The sequence below is a fragment of the Felis catus genome, chromosome F2, assembly GCF_018350175.1.
Source record: "Felis catus isolate Fca126 chromosome F2, F.catus_Fca126_mat1.0, whole genome shotgun sequence".
Lineage (NCBI taxonomy): Eukaryota > Metazoa > Chordata > Mammalia > Carnivora > Felidae > Felis > Felis catus.
This window is the reverse complement of record NC_058385.1, coordinates 1,261,731-1,279,483: the sequence shown is the minus strand read 5'-3', so window position 1 is coordinate 1,279,483 and position 17,753 is coordinate 1,261,731. Positions and strand designations below refer to the sequence as shown.

Below are 17,753 nucleotides of genomic sequence, written 5' to 3'. Positions count from 1 at the left end.
CTCAGCCTCCTACCTCCCATAAGTTTATCTTTAAAAATTACCAAAGGATAAATGTCAGCCAATCAAACATAAGAGCAAAAATTATTATATATTAAAAAAAAGAGTGGCATGTATAGGACAGAGATTGAAACAATCATGGCAACTGTGATTAAAGAATAATATAAATGTTATAAATAATGGCAATGAAGAAATAATAATAATAAATGGAGAGGAGAAAGGAGAGTACAAGAGGCAGCTGACGACTTTCAAAAGAGACTCACTCTGGGGATTAGCCACAGCTAATGTGAATCACCTTACCTGATATTATGCCCCCTTTCTGAAGGCAGCCCACATGCAATGGCTGGTCAGTGCAGAAATCTAAGGACCTAGTCCCCTCGACTTGATTTGTAACAACTCTGAGGAGCCTCCCCACTCCAGAGCTCCCATGGGATTGGCTGGGGCCTTTGCTGTGGCTGCCTCTCAGCTCAATATTGTGGTGCAGTGGCCCTGCCAGGTATGCTATACAACTCAAGAAACTCTATGCTATTGGAGGTATTTGTGGTATTAAAAAAAAAAAAAAAAAAAAAAAAAAAAAAAGACACCTGTGGTATTTGTGGCAAAACCATACAAGAGATTATACTGCTAAGGTTCTAAAGCAAAGCCTTGCCTTTTATGGCAGACAGTTATGTCTTTTGAAAGACAGCTCTTGGCATACTACTGGCCCTGTCAGAGATGGAGTGTCTGATCGTAGCCAATCAGCTGACCAGACAGCCAAAACTGCCTATGATGAGCTGGCTTTGTCAGACCAACCAAGTCATGAGGCCAAGTGGAGCCATCAGCAATCCACTATAAAAGGAAATGGTACTAAGGGATCAGGCATGAGCAGGGCCAGAGAGAACATGTGAACTTCACAAGCGAGTGGCCTGAACATCATGTCATCCCCATTGTGGCATCAATGCCTCTTCTTCAGCTCACACCTGTAGCCACATTGGGGCCAAGGGGTATTTGAGACCATCCTACTAAGGAGAAACAAAGCCTCATTTTCATGTTGATCAGTTTAGTTATCAATACAAAGCCCGGAAGAGACTGCTGCCACATCACAGCCCTATGTGAGGCAGCCCTGAGAGGCAGCAGGGAATGACATCCTTCTCATGGACACAGCCTTGGGCACCACTCCTCACCACCCACTTTGTGAGGAAGGAGGAAGCCTAAAGTCAGAATACACATGGACTCATGGTAGGTGACAAAACCTTCAGCTGGTTGAGGAAGAGCCTAGCAGGAAAACAATTGGGAGGTCAGAGGAAGAGACATGTGGATGCACTTATGGAATGAGTACAAAGTGTGTGAAGATCACTGAATCAGAGGTTGATGCCACCAGAGAACATCCACCACAAAAGAGCAAACCCAAAGTAGACAGAATGACTCAACCAGCTGGCATCAACTGGTCTCTCACTGCCACCTCAGGGCTGGCACAATAGGTACATGAAGAGAATCAGTGGTGGTAAGGAGTGGAGGTCACCAAGACCAGTCTGTCAACTGCTGCTTCTGAGTGAGTGTCCAACCTGCCAGTGACAGCAACCCACACTGAGCCCGATACAACACCATCCCTGAGACAATCAACCAGACACATTAGGGCAAGTTGAGTCTATTGGACCCTGTCCATCCTGGAGAAGGGTGGTTTAACCTTGTCTGTAATAGACGTATTCTGTCGATGGGTTTGCCTTTCCTACCCACAGAGCCTCATGCTCTGTTCCTGGGGCAGCCTGGACCATGACTATCAGCACAAAGATGTAAGGCCCACTCCTCTTGCCCCAAATTAGGACAACTCTGAATGGTCACTCCAGCCCCAGAGCACCCCCTCAAGGAGCAGATGAGGCCTTTGTTGTAACTGTAGCACAACTCAGGTTCTTCCTCTGCCAAGACCACTCTACTCCCACAGGTATTGATTCTAAAAACACTTCTCAATAAACCTAATGTACAAAAGGCTCCATCTCAGAGTGTACATCCTGGCGAACCTGCTTACAGTAGAGGACAAGGCTAGAGACAAAAATACCAGCCTAGGCCAAAGTGTATAAAGGGCCCTCTCCTATATACTATCCATTGCTGATCCAATCTAGGACTAATAGGCACATTCTAACAGGAAGTTCTCAATGATAAAACTGCTAATTCTGATTTCCGAGTTTCCAAAAAGAGATCCAGTGTTGATAGCCTTGAAGGTGCATCCAGGGTCTGGGCTTCTGAGTTAGAAAATTGGGATTTCAAAAGAGAACAAGCAGAGTATTGTTAAACTGACTAATACACTAAAAATAAAAAGGGTCATGTTTGCAGTCACAGGTACAACAATATAACTTGTGTTAAATATTATCATACGAAAAAATATGCCCTGTGTGAAATTTGTAAACAAACAGAACAGCTTCAACATGATAGCAAATATGAGAATACTGGTCTTCTGATTCAGAAAAATGAATTGTCTAGAGAGAAGCTTAATAAACCAGATTAAAGCTATAATATATCTGCAGTAGTTGTTTGTTGTCTAGCAATGCCTTCAGTGAATCCTGTGAAAATTTAAATATTGTTCTATAATAGAAAATTGCCAACTCTGGCCAAAGAGATATCGAAATTTAGCTCCTACACCCTCTTTTTTCTCCCTTCTCTTTCTGTTTCTTCTCTCAGAGGTATTTTTTTCTGCCACAAAAGCCAGAAATTACCAAAACTAAAAACAAGCCCTTGAAGTCATATAAGGCTATTTAAAGCACCTGAAACAAGACAGTGACTCTAACATGTCTTCCTTGAATTTGAATTTTTACAGATGCCATATTTAAAACTTCATATTAATCTAGATCTCTATTCAGCTTACCAAATTGAGGTATCCAGCAATTAAATTTACTGTAATTATTATTTTATCACACTTGATTAAATGATTTTTATATATTTAAAAAAAAAACAGCCTGTACATATGAAGACCATGGACAAGTCCATATTGAAACATAACAAAATAATGTGCCAAAAGTGATAAAATAATAACTTGGGGCCCTAGAGAAAATAATTGTTCAAATTCAATAGTAGAAATACTGGCAATTCAATCAGAGAGTAGATAAGAGCCCTAGTGGCATTTAGTTTTCTCAATCAATATCCTAACAGTAAACAACTTTTATTTCCCTCCAGAATTCTTTACATTCTTGTTTGCTCATCAAAAGATCAATGTCTGTTTATACTGGGTCTTATTTTTAAAACTGCCAGGATCAATTGAGAAAACACCATCTATAGTTTCTTTGGAACATGGGAGCCACATGCATTAGTAGTATTTCAGTAAAAGGAGTAGACAAAGCTCCCTTTTCGATTTCTGAGCATCCCTTTCCCAACACGCATAGCCAGACTGGCTCTATCACCACAGATCTTCTGCCTGCAAACTCAGGAGACAGGAAGTGAGTCAAGTAACCTACATTGTTAAGAGCCAGGGAGGAAAAGAGCTTCAGAAGTATCTAGGTTTCACTTATGTCTTTCCAACATGATATAAAAAATAAATCCTTCAGAAGAGGCAAAAAGGAAAAACACCTGGATGATCTGAGAACATGCATTTGGCTCCTAATTAGTCTCTTTGCAGGACATTGTGTTTTCTTTTCCACACATTCACTTCACCCAATCCAGATTCCCTTCCCTTGAGTGCTGGATGCAGCACTCAACCCTGTGGGCTGCCCTCATTTCTATCGTGTTACATAATGACACACAATTGCATCAAAACACATCCACACATTTTTACATCTACAAATTGCCTGATACTAAACAACTCTGGTCTGCTTTTGCAAAATTTCAGCTTTTATTTAGCTAAGCCCAAAGTAAAACAAATAAACAAATGTCCTATTTCTCTCAGGAAACTGCCTACTAGCAAAACTCTTCTGGTCAAATATATAAATTTTTGCTCCCAGAGGGCCAAGATAACACATGTGCCTATAAATAGCAGAGAAAGCTTTTCTGGAAAGCAATACATGAAAATGGGTTATGTCAAGATCCTTTCTTTCTGAGCCTTGTGTCAGCCCTGATGCATTTCCCCAAATGGCTGTGCTGCTGAGCCTGCTTATTTTCAAGTCAGTCTGGTCATTTTCAGCCATTACTTTTGCCAACAGAACAGAAGAAACAGAGAGGACTTTTGTAAGTAATCGTTTATCCTGAGCACTGCCAAGTCATTCTTTACTCAGGATAATACTGTTTTCTCATAATTGCCCAGCCTGTTACAATAACGGAATATTATAAAACACTACCTTATTCATATTTTATTTAGCTGAAATTTTAGCTTGCCATTTTCCAATTCCAGAATCCAGTTTTAGCAGTAACCTCATACTCTTTCTTTGCATCCTGCCAACAAAGGCCAGTTACTTGGGCTTCTGACTTGGACCAGTTGGTGACACGAACTTGGGAAGTGGGAGGCGGACCTCTCATCCCTGTTGCCTCAGATTACGCCAACTTGACTGGCTCTCTGCCTAGGAGTCACCAGGATGGCCAAAATGCAGATATGCTCCACTCTGTGACTCAGAAAATTCACTCCATTCATATAAAAATTAAAATACACAGAAAAAAAAGATCACGTCTCTATCACTGTTTAATTTACCTGCAAAGTTCCAGCCATACCAGTCATCAAACACACTATGTTATGCACATTCAGCAAAAACCCCAAAAGATGCTTTCTTAAAATTATTGCTTTTCATGTTTCTATCTAATAAGCATTTTTTTCTCCAATCTTTTTTAACAATAAAAATAAATTTAAAAATAAATTTAGAGAATTTTTTTTTTTTTATGTACAGAGAATACCCATATGTTCCCTCTGCCCTGTGGTATACTTTCCCTAATTAGCACCTTGCACTAGTGTGGTACACCTGACGAACCAATATCATTAACTACACTCTTTAGTTTACGTTAGGGTTCACTGTGTGTGAACATTCCATGGGTTATGACAAATGCATAACGCATGTACCCATCATTACCGTAGCGTGCTGCCCTAACAATGTCCTGTGCTCCACCTATTCATCCCTCTCCTACCTCCCCACCACTCCCCAGGCTCCTGGCAACCACTAATCTTTTTACTCTTTGCCTCTTCCAGATATCGTATAGTTGCAATCATACATTATGTAGTCTTTTCAAACTGACTTCTTTGACTTAACAACATACATTTAAGGTTCCTCCATGTCTTTTTATGGCTTGATAGCTCATTTCTTTTTATTGAGGAATAATGTTCCATTCCTGAGAAGGCATCTATTTCTTCTCCCTCCTCCTCCTTCTTCATCATCATTGCTATATGCCAGGCATTATCCTAAGTGCTTTATATGCATTAATCCTTTCAACAACTTTATAAGATGGGTACTAGAAATATCCCCATTTTACAGATAAAACAGAGGAAATATTTCACAGAGGAAACAGGGCAGATAGCTTAAGTAATTTGCCCGAGTCTACAATAGGATTTAAGCTCAGGTAGTCTTGCTCTAGGGTCCCTGCCCTTAACCACTGTAATATACTGCTTCATGTAAAAGTGTCTACTATATTTTTTTCAGAGATGAATCTTGTTTTATTAATTCACAGAGCTATACTGAATATACAATTATATATAATTGAATTAGGTGTGCTCTTTATTATTTCTCAGGAAGAGTAGCTCCTCTTTCCTACATGTTAAACCCTCTTACTTTTACTTGAGTAACTATGTAATGAGTATCTTCTTACCTACATTCAGCAATATCAATGTGTAAAATTGGTGATAGTAACTAGGTTCATCATCTAATCTTCAATTCACATTCAACTGCCCTATTATATAGTATTTCCATAAAAATTTCAGATATCTTAACCAAAACAATACTTTCCAACATCAATTATAAAAAGTAAGATATTAATTTTACAAGCTTATAAAACTTCCAGACTGACTAGCACTGGCCCTACTTATAGTCATGCTGTTGTGAGAAGTCCTTGGAGAGCTACTACATCAATCTCAACACCACCTCCTTTGGGCAACGCAACAACCTGGTAGGCAAACCTAGCAGGAAACCTACTCCTAAAATACTGATATCGAAGTCATTTATCAGCCAGCAAAACAGTTGATTTTTAACTCATTAGTAGAGTTACAGCCTGCAAATTTCAGAATTTCACCCGTGTTTGCAAGAACTTGTTTAGCTTCTTCCACCACCCCTCCTGGAAAGCTCCAATTGAAGGTCCCAAGCCTAGCTGTCCTAAATATAAATGGTCCTGTAGACTAAAAGAGCTTCACTGTAGGGACCAATGGTGCTGGGACTTTTGCTGCACTGATCATCCTTCTGATCAAAGATGACATGGCTAATACTTTTCTTCTGCGGGCACCTCTGGGAGAAGAATCTGATACACCTCAACCTTCTCACCCTCTTAGCCAGTGGCAGGTATCCTTTGCCTAAGGCATCATTCTCCAATCTAAATATGTACATTTAGGGTACCTGGCTCAGTCTGAAAAGCATGCAACTCTTGATCTTGGAGGCGTGACTTTAAGCCCACATTGGGTGTAGAGATTACTTAAATATGGAAATTTATCATGGGGTTGCAATAACTACTTAGATAATGGAAAATAAGACTAGTCCAGATCATTTACAGCTTAATGTTTAACTTCCATATTATGAAATCAATGTATACTTAATAGGGACCAGAGTAAAAGCAAGGGAAAATTCTGTCCAGGAATGACTACTTCTTCACTCCATCACCCCAGAGAAGTAGAAGTTCCTTTTTCAGCAACTTGATTTCTCACTAGATTAAGGATCCTGAGGAGTGAGACCTAAGAAAAGAGTTAAGAATTTGTGAGAACTGAGGGAGGGAGTTAAGATGGCAGAGCAGCAGGAGACCCCGAACCTGTCACATTCCTGAAACACAGCTAAATCAACACCAAACCATTTTGAACACCTAGGAAATTGATCTGAGGATTAACACAACAAACTGCAAAACTTGAGCCACAGAACTTGGCAGGTACATGGTGTGGAGAGGTGAACTGAGGGAGAGAAAAGTTGTGGAGGGTAGGGAACTGTTAGTGCAGAGAGAGAACAGAGAAAGAGAAAGAGGGAGAGTGTGGTGCATCGGGATCATGCAAGAAAAGCACTCCCCCAAAAGGTAGAGAGAGAGAGGAAGAGTGAAAACATTCACAGGGGACTGAACAAGAATTCTGTTTCCCCAAAACCATTGGCAGGAAGACAGCTTGGATACAGACAAAGTAGAGGCAGGAGTAGAGGGAGGCCTGAGACAAAGGAGAGGTGCTTGATCACAGGTCAGTGAGAGTGCAAATTTCCTGCTCCCTAGAGCTGGATGAAGCCATTTCCACCTCTCCCACGCATGTGCATGTGCACACTGATCCACCCCAAAAAGCTAAGCAGCGCCACCTAGTGGAGAATGGAGCCCTTACACCAAGCTCCACCCAACTGCACCCTCCAACCATATCCCCTAGAAGACGACCAAAGTCACTCCACCTCCTTCGTGTACAGACTATAGAAGGCTTCATAGTTTCAGGTCGAGGGGAAACTGGATGTAACTTCATTCGAGTTTCATTCTGTTTGCTGGTTCATTTATTTACTCATTTTCTTTGCTTCTGTTTTTGCTTGTTTTTTTTTTTTCTTTTTCTTTTCTTTTCTTCCTCATTCTTGGATACAGAAAGAGAAAATTTGTTTTTATTTTTATTTTTTTACTTTATTTTTTAAATTATTCTATTTCATTTTCTTTTATTTTATATTTTATTATATAAGTTTAAAAAATTTTTAAATGCTTCCTTATCTTTTTTTTTTCTTTCTCTCCCCTTTTTCCTCTGTTCTTTCAAGCTTCTTTCAAAAACCAAAGCACCTCTAGGATCTACCTTCCTTTATTTGACTTTTTGTTTTGTTTTTAATTTTTAATTTTCATCTTTTACTTTATTAATTTTATTCTTCCTCCAAAATGACAAAACAAAGGAATTTGTCCCAAAAGAAAGAACAGGAACAAATGACAGCCAAGGGCTTAATCAACACAGATATAAGCAAGCTGTCTGAACTAGAATTTAGAACCACAAAAATAGGAATACTAGCTAGGGTTGAAAACAGCGCAGAATTCCTTTCTGTGCAGATAAAAGAAATAAAATCTAGTCAGGACAAAATTAAAAATGCTATAAAACCAAGATGCAATCACAAATGGATGCCACGACAGCAAGGATGGATGAAGCAGAGCAGCAAATCAGCGATATACAAGATAAAATTATAGAGAATAATGAAACATAAAAATAAAGAGGTAAACAAAGGCAAAAGATCACAATACAAGACTCAGAGAACTCAGTGACTTATTCAAAAGGAATAACATCCAAATCATAGGAGTCCCAGAAGATGAAGAGAGATAAAAAGGGGCAGAAGGTTTATGTGAGCAAATTATAGCAGAACACTTTCTTAATCTGGGGAAGGACACAGACATCAAAATTCAAGAGGCACAGAAAACTCCATTAGATTTAAAACAAAAAACAAAAAAACCACTACCATGGCATAGCATAGTCAATTCACAAAATAGACAAAGAAAGGTTATGAAAACAGCAAAGGAAAAAAAAGTCCTTAACCTGTAAGGGAAGACAGACCACATTCACAGCAGACCTATTCACAGAAATTTGGCAGGCCAAAAGGAGTAGCAGGATATATTCAACATGTTGATTTGGAAAAATATGCACCCAAGAATTCTTTATCCAGCAAGGCTGTCATTCAAAATAGGAGAGATAAAGAGTTTCCCAAACAAAAACTAAAGGAGTTTGTGACCACTAAACCAGCCCTGCAAGAAATTTTGAGTGGAGAAAAGCCAAAAAAAAAAAAAAAGACCAAAAGCAACAAAGACTAGAAAGGACCAGAGAACATCACCAGAAACAATTCAACAGGCAATACAATGGCAATAAATTCATCAATTTCAGTACTCACTCGAAATGTCAATGGACAAACACTCCAATCAAAAGACATAGGGTACCAGATTGGATAAGAAAACAAGACCCATCTATATGCCATTTGTAAGAGACGCATTTTGACCTAAAGACACAGACAGAAAGAAAGTAAGGGGATAGAAAATCATCTGTCATGCTAACAGTCATCAGAAGAAAGCTGGAGTAGCCATACTTACAATAGACAAAATAGATTTTAAAATTAAAACTGTAACAAGAAATGAAGAAGGGCATTATATTACAATTAAGGGGTCTATCCACCAAGATCTAACAATTGTAAACCTTTATGCCCCCAACGTGGAACACCCAAATGTATAAGTCAATTAATAACAGAAAGAAACTCATTGATATTAATACCATAATAGTGGGGGACTTCAACACCCCACTCACAAAAATGGACAGATCATCTGAACAGAAAATCAACAAGGAAACAATGACTTTGAATGATACACTGGACCAGATGTACTTAACAGATATATTCAGAACATGTCATCCTAAAGCAGCAGAATACACATTCTTTTCAACCGCACATGGAACATTCTCCAGAACAGATCACATAGTAGGTCACAAATCAGTACTCAACAAGCACAAAGAGATCAAGAGCATACCTTGCATATATTCAGATCACAATGCTATGAAACTTGAAATCAACCACAAGAAAAAATTTGGAAAGACCATGAATACTTGGAGATTAAAGAACATTCTACTAAAGAAAAAATGGGTTAACCAAGAAAGTAAAAAGAAAATTAAAAAGTACATGGAAGCCAACGAAAATGAAAACACAACAGCCCCAAACTTCTGGGATGCAACAAAGGCAGTCATAAGAGGGAAGTATATAGCAATCCAGGCCATCCTAAAGAAGGAAGAAAGGTCCCAGACACACAACCTAAACTTACGCCTAAAAGAAACGGAAAAAGAACAGCAAATAAAACCCAAAACCAGCAGAAGATGGGAAAACAATAAAGATTAAAGCAGAAATCAATGATATTGAAATTAATAAAAAACAAACAAAACAGGAGTAGACCAAAACAATGAAACCAGGAGCTGGTTCTTTGAAAGAATTAACAAAACAGATAAACCTCTAAACAGATTGATCAAAAAGAAAAAGGAAAGGACCAAATAAATAAAATCATAAATGAAGGAGGAGAGATCACAACCAACACCCCAGAAACACAAACAATAAGAGAATATTATGAGCAAGTATATAACAAATTGGGCAATCTGGAAGAAATTGACAAATTCCTAGAAACATATATACTACCAAAACTGAAACAGGAAGAAACAGAAAATTTGAACACCTCTTAACCAGTAAAATTGAATGAGTAATCAAAAATCTCTCAACAACCAAGAGTCCAGGGCTTTCCAGAGGAATTCTACCCAACATATAAAAAAGAATTAACACCTATTCTTTTGAAGCTGTTCCAAAAAAATGAAAATGGAAGGAAAACTTCCAAACTCATTCTACAAGGCATTACCTTGATTCCAAAAACAAAGACCCCACTAAAAAGGAGAAGTACAGACCAATTTCCCTGATGAACATGGATGTAAAAATCCTCAACAAGATACTCACCAACCAAATCCAACAATACATTAAAGGAATTATTCACCACAACCAAGTGCGATTTATACCTGGGATGCAGGGCTGGCTCAGTATCTGCAAATTAATCAATGTGATACATCGTATTAATAAAAGAAAGGGTAAGAACCACATAAACCTCCTAATAAATGTAGACAAAGCATTTGACAAAATACAGCATCTTTTCTTGATAAAAACCCTCAAGAAAGTAGGGATAGAAGGATCATACCTCAAGATCTTAGAAGCCATATATGAAAGACCCACCGCTAATGTCATACTCAATAGGGAAAAACTGAGAGCTTTCCCCATAAGGTTGGAACACAACAAAGATATCCACTTTTCACCACTGTTATTCAACATTGTATTGGAAGTCCCAGCCTCAGCAATCAGACAACACAAAAAAATAGAAGGCATCCACATCCACAAGGAGGAAGTCAAACTTTCACTCTTCACAGACAACATGATACTGTATGTGGAGAACCCAAAAGATTCCACCCAAAAACTGCTAGAACTGATCCATGAATTCAGCAGCCATGAGATATAAAATCAATGTACAGAAATCGGTTGATTTTATACACCAATAATGAAGCAACAGAAAGAGAAATCAAGGAATGGATCCCATTTACAATTGCACCAAAAACCATAAAATACCTAGGAATAAATCTAACTTAAGAGGTAAAAAATCTATACACTGAAAACTATACAGAGTTTATGAAAGAAATTAAAGAAGACACAAAAAAATGGAAACACACTCCATGCTCCTGGATAGGAAGAAAAAATATTGTTAAAATGGCAATACTACCCAAAGCAATCTACATATTCAATGCAATCCCTATCAAATAACACCAGCATTCTTTACAGAGCTAGAGCAAACAATGCTAAAACTTGTATGGAACCAGAAAAGACCCCGAATAGCCAAAGCAATCTTGAAAAATAAAACCAACGCTGGAGGCATCATAATTCTGGACTCCAAGCTGTTATTACAAAGCTACAATCATCAAGACAGTATGGTACTGGCATAAAAAACAGACACTCAGATCAATGGAACGGAACAGAGAGCCCAGAAATACACCCACAAATGTATGGCCAACTAATCTTTGATGAAGCAGGAAAGAATATCCAATGGAATGAAGACAGTCTCTGCAGCACATGGTGCTGGGAAAACGGGACAACCACATGGCGAAGAACTTACTTGGACCATTTTCTTACACCATATAAAAAAAAAAAAAACTCAAAATGGATGAAACACCTAACCATAAGACAGGAATCCATCCAAATCCCAGAGAAAACAGGCAACAACCTCTTTGAGCCTCAGCCGCAGCAACTTCTTACTTGCCATGTTTCCAGAGGCAAGGGAAACAAAAGCAAAAATGAACTATTGGGACCCCATCAACATAAAAATCTTCTGCAGAGCAAAGGAAACAATCAGCAAAACTAAAAGGCAACTGATGGAATGGGAGAAAATATTTGCAAACGGCATATCAGATAAAGGGTTGGTATCCAAAATCTATAAAGAATTTATCAAACTCAACACCCAAAAAAACAAATAATCCAGTGAAGAAGTGGCAAAAGACATGAACAGACAATTTCCCAAAGACATCCAATGACTAACAGACACATGAAAAATACTCAGCATCACTCATCATCAGGGAAATGCAAATCAAAACCACAATGAGATGCCACTTCACACCTGTCAGAATGGCTAAAATTAACAACTCAGGCAACAGATGTTGGCGAGGATGTGGAGAAAGAAGATCTCTCTTGCATTGTTGGTGGGAATGTAAACTGGTGCAACCACTCTGGAAAACAGTATGTAAGTTCCCCCAAAATTAAAAATAGAACTACCCTACAACCCAGCAATTACACTACTACATCTTTATCCAAAGGATATAGGAGTGCTGTTTCAAAGGGGCACATGCACCCCAATTATAGCAGCACTATTGACAATAGCCAAAGTATGGAGAGTCCAAATGTCCATCAACTGATGAATGGATAAAGATGTGATATATATGCACAATGGAATATTACTCACTGATCAAAAAGAATGAAATCTTGCCATTTGCAACAACATGGATGGAACTAGAGTGTATTATCCTAAGCGAAATAGAGAAAGACAAATAATATTAAATGAACATAAGGGGAAGGGAAGCAAAAGTAATATAAAACAGAGAGAGGAAAAAACTATGAGACTCTTAAATACAGAGAACAAATTGAGGGTAGTTGGCAGGGTGTTGGATCAGGGGAAGGGCCAAACGGTGAGGTACATTAAGAAAGAAACTTGTTGGAATGAGTCCTGGGTGTGATATGTTAAGTGATGAATCACTAAATTCTACTCCTGAAATTATTATTACACAGTATGTTAACTAACTTAAATTTAAAAAGTAAAAATACAATTTGCAAGAATTGACAGAAACACAATGACGAAATGCAGTCTGGGTCTTCAGACAAATTACTACTAATGAAGAGTTGGCTGATCTCACTGTTTGGGCTCTCTAGAACAATTTGATCTCCACAGTCTGTTTGCTCTCCCAAGTACATGGCTGGTAATACACACTGCTCATTAGAATGATGAGGAACTAAAGGAACAAAATCACAGAGACCAATTCCAGATGATAAAGTAATTCAAGAATACACCCCATTTGGATTAGTTAAGATATAAATACAACTATCACTCTTTTACCCAATACACAATGAATGTTATTTCTAGAAATAACTGATACAAAACCTGACCATGACTATAAACTGTAAACTTCTCATGAGGGAATTTAGATCTGCAAAATAAAATTTTCTTATTAAAAAAAAAGAAAAAAGGATTTAGGAATTTGGACTTGACAGAAATTATGACTGCAAAAGATAATGACAGAGCAATTAGGCAAGAAAAAGAAAGGGAACACATCCACGTTGGAAAAGAGTATAACTATTTCTATTTGCAGATGGCATGATTTTATGTATAGAAAACCCTAAATAATTTACACCTAAAACCTAATAGAGCTAATAAAGAAGTTCAAAATTGAAGACACAAGATTCTCAGCAAAGCGGTTACAAGGAAATATACCTCAACACAATAAAAGTCATATGAGATAAACCCACAGCTAACAAGATATTAAGTGGTGAAAAGCTGAAAGCTTTTCCTCTAAGATCAGGAACAAGACAAAGATGTCCACTCTCACCAGTTTTATCCAACATATTACTGGAAGTCCCAGCCAGAACAATCAGACAACAAAAAGAAATAAAATGTATTCAAATTGGTAAGGAAGTGGGGCGCCTGGGTGGTGCAGTCGGTTAAACGTCCGACTTCAGTCAGGTCACGATCTCGTGGTCCGTGAGTTCGAGCCCCGCGTCAGGCTCTGGGCTGATGGCTCAGAGCCTGGAGCCTGTTTCCGATTCTGTGTCTCCCTCTCTCTCTGCCCCTCCCCCGTTCATGCTCTGTCTCTCTCTGTCCCAAAAATAAATAAAAAACGTTGAAAAAAAAAATTGGTAAGGAAGAAACAAAACTGTCACTGCTTGCAGATGACATGATAGTATGTATAGAAAATTCTAAAAACTCCACCAAAATGCTATTAAAACTAATCAATGACTTAGTAAAGTTGTAGGAAACAAAATTAATATACAGAAATATGTTGCATTTCTATATACTAATAACAAACTAGCAACAGCAAGGGAAATTAAGTAACAATCCCATTTACAATTGCATAAAAAAAACCAAAAACTAGGAATTAACTTAGCCAAGGATGTGAAAGACCTGTACACTGAAAACTATAAGACATTCATGAAAGAAACTGAAGACAACATAAATCAATGGAAAGCTATACCATGCTTCATGGATTGGAAGAATTATTATTGCTAAAATGTCCATATTGGCCAAAGCAATCTAGAGCTTGAATACAATCCCTATCAAAACACCGAAGGTATTTTTCACAGAATTGGAATAATCCTAAAATTTGTATGGAAACACCCACCCACCCACACACACACCCCACACAAAACAAAATGAAAACCAAAGCAAACTTCAGAAAAAAGAACAAAGCTAGAGGTATCATATCATAGTCCCAAATTTCAAACTATACCACAAAACTATAGTAATCAAATCATTATGGTACTGGCACAGAAACAGATGCAGAGATCAATGAAACAGAACAGAGGGCCCAGAAGTAAACTCATGTTTATATGGTCAATTAATCTATGACAAAGGAGGCACAAATATACAGTAGGGAAAGGGCAATCTCTTCAATAAATGGTGCTGGGAAAACTGGACAGCTACATGCAAAAGAATGAAACTGAAATGCTTTCTTACACTGTACACAAAAATAAATAAAAAATGGATTAAAGACCCTAAATGTAACACCTGAAATCATAAAACTCCTAAAAGAAAATATAGGCAGTAAACTCTTAGACATTTGTCCTAGCAATATTTTTTGGATCATTTCAGACAAGGGCAACCAAAGAAAAATAAACAATTGGAACTATAAAAAGTTTTCCCAGAGCACAGGAACCCATCATCAAAATGAAAAGGCAACCCATGGAATGAGAGAAAATACTTGCAAATCACATATCTGGTAAGGGTTAATATCCTAAAAACATAAACTCATATAACTCAACAGAGGGGCAGAGGATCTGAATAGAAATTTTTCCAAAGAAGACATCCAGATGACCAACAGAATGAACATGAAAAGATGTTCAACATTACTGATCATGAGGGAAATGCAAATCAAAACCACAATGAGATACCACCTCCCACCTGTTAAAATGGCTATAATTAAGAAGACAAGAGATAACAAGTACAATATACACATATATTGAATCATTATGTTGTACACCTGAAATTGTTACATGTCCATTATATCTCATTATAAAAAGTTATTATTATGTTAATTTTGATAATACTTTGGCTATGCAGGACCCATGTTATTTTTAAGAAGTATTTAGAGGTAAATGTTAAAATGTCTACATCTTGCTTTAAAATACTTCAATATAAACATAGTTTTGAAAAACAGGAAGATCAGTTACAAAAATAGTTGTAAAAATGTGAGTTTAATAAATGGCTCAATTTTCAAAAATCATTCTTCAATGTCAAGAATTATGTTTAACTGGACAAGAAGTTGCATGGATGAGAAGCTTTAATCTCAAGAGGCCTCCCTTTCACTGCCGCACTCCCACACACACAAAATGCTAAATAAAAATTTCTCTAAAGTGTCAACTTTAAATGACCCCCTCATATAATTTTAGAGGCACTTTTAGGTTTGTTATACCAATGTTCAGAATCACTAGAGACAGGGATTCGAAGATCTGAAATTATAACAAACTATTCCAGAATAATCACAACTCAGACAACATGGAATGTTGGTTTTCATACTGTTGTCTTTATTGCATGTGCTTCACTTTCATACCCTCCATGGAAATTATGCCCTTTGTACAGTAATAAACATCCTTCATTCTAAGCACATACCTAACAAATAAGGAAGCAAAGATCAATGTTTGGGAGAGAGGAATTAAACTTCAGTTAATGCCTAACAACTAGTCTCATCATATGATTTTATCAATTGCTGTGGCTGACAGTGCTGGTCACTGGGAATAATGTAAAGGCTACTAATGAAAAGCAGTAAAGGCTTAGATTCTTGGGGATATAAAATCAACCTCATTAAGACACAAATACATTAGACCTACAGAGTACACATTTGTTCTCTTCAGGGAGCTTATAGCAAAGAAAAAAAATATTGCGGACATATGATCAATACACAAAAATCAGTTGTAGCAATGAATCATCTATGAAATTAAGAGACCAATTCCTGGGGCACCTGGGTGGCTCAGTCGGTTGAGCATCCGACTTCCAGTCAGGTCATGAGCTCACAATTCATGGGTTTGAGCCCCACACAGGGCTCTCTGCTGTCAGCCCAAGGCCCACTTTAGATCCTCTGTTTTCCTCTCTGTCTGCCCTTCCCCTGCTCTCTCTCAAAAATAAATAAACAGTAATTTTTTTTTTAAGAGAGAACAATTCCGTTTACAATAGCCTCAAAAACAGTAACGTACCTAGGTAATAAAGTTAAAGAGAAGTGCAAGACTTGTACGCTACAAAGAAAAGAAAAACTATGAAACATTGTTGAAAGAAATTAAAGAAGATGAAGATAAATAAAGTCATCCCATGTTCATGGGTTGGAAGATTCAATATTATTAAAATGGGGATACTTCCCAAAGCAATCCACAAATTCCATGCAATCTCTATCACAGTTTCAACTTTCTTTTTGTTCGTCAGAACAAGTTGATGTTAAAAATCATATGGAAATGCAAAGGACCCAGAATAGCCCAATCTAAAAAAACAAGAACATTGGAGGATTCATACTTCTTGATTTCAATACTTACTGCAACGTTACAGCAATCAAGACAGTGAAGTGTTGGCATTAAGGCTAGACTTACAGATCAATGCAATAGAATTGCAAGTCTGGAAATATGTATGTGTGTTTGTGTGTGTGTGTGTGTATATGTATATATGTGTATATATGTATATATGTATATATGTATATATATGTGTATATATATGTATATATGTGTATATATGTATATATGTATATATATATGATAATATGTCATATATGACAAATTGTCATAATATATATGACAAAATTGATTATGCCCTTTGTACAGTAATAAACATCCTTCATTCTAAGCACATACCTAACATAAGTGTTGACAAGGATGTGGAGAAATCAGAACCCTCACACTCTGCTGGTAGAGATGTAAAATGACACCACTTCAGAAAACACCCAGGCAGTTCTTCAAATGATTAAACACGGCTACCATAAGACTCAGCAATTCTACTCCTAGGTGTCAACCCAAGAGAAATGAAAACATATGTCCATGCAAAAGCTTATACACAAAAAATTAATTTAAAAACAAAATAAAACAAAATCTTCAATCCAGGCTAGAACACAATTATTTAGAAAGTGAGCTGATAGCAAAGTTCTGGAAGTCACTGTGGGGTTTTTATTTGCCTTTTACTCTTTGTTCAGAGACAATTCAGAAAACTAGTATATTTGGTAACAACAGGTAATTTTCAGTGGCTAAAATATTTTCTGACATGAAGGCGACTCATGATATCACTACTCCCCATCTGTGATTCTAGCAAGATACACCTTCAACATAGCTGACTCTTGATAAGTAGCTGAGTTCTTCCTTGACCAGGGAACACATCTAAACGCATTGGTAATCGAATACTTAGAACCATCATTATTACATGATAAATGATTCTCAAAAGAAATGGTCTCAAAATTAGAG

General features: G+C 37.4%; 1 pseudogene; it reads right to left on the bottom strand.

Annotated features, from left to right (window-relative positions):
- Nucleotides 1-553: 553 nt before the first annotated feature.
- On the bottom strand, nucleotides 554-7,601 carry LOC101088811 (annotated as a pseudogene).
- Between the last annotated feature and the right edge of the window lie 10,152 nt (nucleotides 7,602-17,753).